Source organism: Oryctolagus cuniculus, chromosome 2 (genome assembly GCF_051225735.1).
Source record: "Oryctolagus cuniculus isolate XC-2025 breed Fujian yellow rabbit chromosome 2, ASM5122573v1, whole genome shotgun sequence".
NCBI classification, from domain to species: domain Eukaryota; kingdom Metazoa; phylum Chordata; class Mammalia; order Lagomorpha; family Leporidae; genus Oryctolagus; species Oryctolagus cuniculus.
Window position 1 is genome coordinate 10,574,940 of NC_142868.1, and position 4,706 is coordinate 10,579,645.

Consider the following 4,706-nt stretch of genomic DNA (forward strand, 5'->3'; position numbering starts at 1 on the left):
GAAGTTTAGTCTTCACTCAACACCATCACACAGACCCTGAAAGCTGCCCTCGGGACACATCCTACTGATGATAATCTTCCTACAATTAATAGAAGTATCTTCCCAGCTCTCTGAATCAATACAGCTGATTCAAGAGCAGATTGTGTTTTTCAGACTCTCCATCATAAGACTGTGGCCTCAAGTAACAACCCCATGAAGACTTCCCGTCCTGTGCTGGTTTGTTCCTTCAATCATTCAACACATTTACTGGGTGTCTACTTTGCGCCAGGAACTTGCCTGAGTAATGAGAACCAGTGGGGAAGACAGAATGATGTGTCAAACGCTATGCTAGTGATATGTGCTGGGAGAATGAAGCAAGAAGGAAGCCTTGTTAATGATGATGGATTCTTCTCCAGTGTTAGTGGAGACTCGAGTCAAGAGTGAGCCCTGAAGGTGTCAGGCATGCACCAGTATCTTGGAGAAAGTATGATTAAACCTCGTGTTTCCTTGGCAAAATTACTCACAGTGACTGAGAACAGGCAGAATCTGCATATGGGGGTGGGCACCTGGCACAGTGGGTTAAGTAACTGCTTGGATGCCCACATCCCTTATTGGAATGTCTGCTGCGAGTCCTGGTTCCTCTGCTTCCAACACAGCTTCCTGGTATTATGCACCCTGGGCAGCAACAGATGGCTCACGTAGTTGGGTTCCTACCATCCATGTGATAGATTCAGACTGAGTTTCAGGCTCCTGGCTTCAACTTGGCCCAGCCCTGGATGTTTTGGGTATTTGGAGAGTGAACCATCACAGATGGAAAAATCATCTATCTATCTATCACTCTATCTATCTATCATCTATCTATCTCTTCCCCTCTCCCCCTCCCATCTTTGAAATAAAATTAAAATATATAAAATTCGAATCTCCATATAGGAAGGGATAATCCTCATATCCAATGCCAACTCCCAATTATTGTCCCTAGAGTTCACTTATCTTTTGAGAATTTTAGCAGTCTTCACTGATACCATCATTCTGGCCCTTGTGCATTTTTCTTGGTGACCTTCCATCTCAAACCTGGACATAAATCTTTTTGTAATCCCCTAATAGCAAAGATGAGCTGATATTGGAATACTTGTATGATTTTATTGAACTCTCAGTGATAAGAGTGAAAATATGTAACACAGAGAGTTACCAAATTCTGGCGTCTAGAGATGATGACACGTGTAATCCACAAGTTTGGTCCATTCTCGTGAGATCCATTGGTTTCCTGCAGGACTGCTTCCCTATCTGTTCCTGGATGGACAGCATATGGCAGTGTCCATCTTTCCCTCAAGTGTGCAAAGCTCTTCAGGGCCCAAGCCCAAGAGAGTAGAATGGTGTGCAGTAATCTTTGTGTAGTAGTGTGTAGTCCCTTGCCCTCCGCTCCAACCTCCATATCAGATGCTGAGAGCAAAGGCAGCCACCAATTTATTCAGAGTTTGTGCCCCAGTAATCTGCTGGCCAATTCATTGGAATCTGTCTTGCATTTCCAAAACCACCATCAGTAATTGAGATTTGAGGTCAGATCATGAGAACACTGTTGATCCCCTAGTCCCTGTAAGGAAGCCAGAAACACAGCTTCCCAAGCTAACAGAAATAAGAAAATGAGTTCAGGTGTTCCTGGATACTCTTTGTATCAATATCCACTGTACCAATATAAGGACCCAAACCCCTATGGATCCCTTATTTCATATCAGGGGGAAAAAAAAACAAAGATGTCACTATGGGAGCTGTGACTACAAATAACAAAGACAAAAAAATTGTTTGACCTGTAATCAGTAGAGAGGTCACTCCAAAAGCAAATCAGCAAACTACCTGCTTCCAAAATGTCTTTACCACTTGGTGCACTAGGAGGAAACTCAGTGCAATCTAAGGTATCAAAAGGCAGGAGAAAATGACGGATGGATCAGAGTGCCTAGTGAGGCAGAATATATTTTTTAATCAAGATGCTATTTCTCTACCTACTGAGCCCAGCAAGTCTCCATAGATAAGATCTTGTTGCAACAGAGGATCCTTTGAGCAATTCATCTGGATTATGCAAATATAAGTCAAGGGGACACCCACTACCCCGGGATGTAGGGACATGATGGAATTGTCTGGGGGTGTGGCTGATATTGAAATGCCCCTCTTGGTTTTTGATATACCTTGAATAGATTTGCAAAGGGGACCAAGAGCAACTTGGGAGGGGAAACAGACTTTGATACTGGCCTCTGCTGATGGACTTCAACAGCATTGAAGTCTCAGTGATAAACTTGGGTAGTTCAAATGGAGATAAGCCAAGAAGATATTTGACACCTTGGAGCAGAGTACATCTTGAGAAAAGGGGGTAGAGTAGTGTGGATTAGTTTAAAACAAACCTCAGATGACCTGGGAGGCTGGGGAGTCTGGGAATGCAGTTGCTGGTGGAGCTATAGCCTGTGACTGAGGGCTGAACCCCCTGGAGATCGTGGGGAAAGTAGCAGGTAAGACTGGTGAAGTCCACTGGAGAAAAGCAAGCTTTCTCATCCTCAGCACTGCTGCCATTTGGGGCCACATAGTTTTCTGTGTTGGAACTGTGGTTAGGGGACTGTGCCATGCCTTGTACACTGTTCAACAGCATCCTGTCTTCTACCCACCAGATGCCAGTAGCACTTAGCTATTCCCAGTTGTCAAAACCAAAAAATGTCCCCAAACGTTGCCAAATGTCCCAGAGTGGGGGTGTCAACCCTGTTGTTGATGTGCCAGTATTAACTAAAAGAGTCTAACCCTAGACACTCCCACGTGAGGCCTGCGGGTGAATGCCTGGATTATCGGGCCCATCAGGGTAGCCAGTGAGGAAAGTGCTGGACTTCCTGGGAAGTATTTGCAGCAGTTCTCTCGCGCGTGCGCGGCATTTAGGGGAAGGGCGACCCTTCTAACCAAGGGAAAACTCCTCAAGATTTATGAATGACTCTGGGAGGAAAGGAAGCTTCCAGGAAGGAGACGCTGTGTGTCCTGCTAAAATGGCCAAGCCAATTTTCCAACAACTACTGAGGAAACGGAAGAGTGGTGGTGGTATCTGTACACTCGCCTGGTGAGGCAGGTGCTGTCAGTACACTTAAGAAAAATAGCTGGAGAGATGAAAATGTAAAATTGGTAGAAAATAACCTTTTCAACAAGAAAACTATGAGTATTCACTGCTCACCCAAAAGCAGCACTTTCCTGGGCTTTGGGAGAGTATCTGCAGTTATTTCAAACTATGACACGAGTCTCTAAATAAAATGAATCTTATAGCATTTTATTCTCAATAGCTCTGACATCTCTCTTCAGAAGTGAGAATGTTGTGAAATGAAGCAAATGACAAGAAAGTGCTGTAATTCAAAACAAGCTGAAAATCACAGCACTGGAGGAAGAAAATGAAATGCTTTAATATCTACCAAGTAAAACTAGGCTACACAGCCAATATATCTGAGTCAGTAACCGTTTCTCTCCATTTGCTACAGAAATGAGGGGTTCCCGTTTGCTGGGGTTCAAGTTATGTTCCAGGGAGAGATGTACATAATTCAGTAAATTGGAAAATATAAATCCAAAGTTGAAGAGCGTGGCCTGATAAAATTTATGATTCAAAGATGATGTTTCCATTTCCAGCTTCAGCTTCCGACTTATTTTAGTAATGTTTCCCCTTGCGATACATTTTTCTTTCATGGAAAATGAATCAGCTGCAATCATGAGTACAGAATTCAAAGGACTGAGTAAGAATGACACACTCATCTAATGCTGAAATTCTGCTCCACATGTCCAGGTGTGAAAAGCATACATTAGTTATTTGTGGACCTAAATAATGCACTATGGCATCTTCCCTCAAATATCGCAGTATCTCATCTCAGGTTCCTCAATTGCTTGTTGTTGGCTCCTGAGCCCTAAGCTCCTGAAGAGACCTCAAATGCATCTGGCTGTAACTTTCCCTTAGAAGGAACTGAATGCATTTGCCTATTTTTTGTGAGGTATACATGTTCTGTGGACTGAATGAGTGTGCCATCCCTTAAAAAATCATGCATGAAATTATGCCCCCATGGGAGGTGGGTCCTTTGGTAACAGGGCCTTTGGAAGGAGATCAGGCACAGATCAGGTCATGGGCGTGGGCTCCTGTGATGGACTCAGGTCCCCACCTAGAGAAGAAGGCACTGGAGCTCACCTGCTATCCGATAATCTCTGCTTCACAAGGTCTGAGACTCCCACTGAGAAGACTTGACTCCTGGGAGGTGACATCTAGGGGCTGGAAAAATCTCTCGTGAGTCCATGAGAATCCTGCCTGCAGCCTTGGCTGTGATGACTCAGACTGGAACTGACAACAGATCACGTACAGGGGACCTTCCCATGGGGTGTGGCCACCCCATAGCATGGTGGCCTCAGAGTGGCTGAACTGTGCACATGGAGGCTCAGGGCTGTAAACACAGAAGTTTTAGCCACTGCATCATCTTTTAGGGCTCAGTCTTAGAATTCAACCAGCAAGCCAGCGTCATTTCTGCCATTTTCTATTGATCAAATGCAGTTGCAAGTCCACTCACAAGAGAATGAAAAATAGACCCACTTCTTGATGCAATGGGTGTCAAAGAATTGGAAGGTTTTTGTTTGAAAACCACCCTGAAGGCATACCAAGAGAGAACGTGAACATTTATCCTCAGGAATAATCAAAGAAAGATGACTACAGATCTATCAGGTTTTAAGTAAAA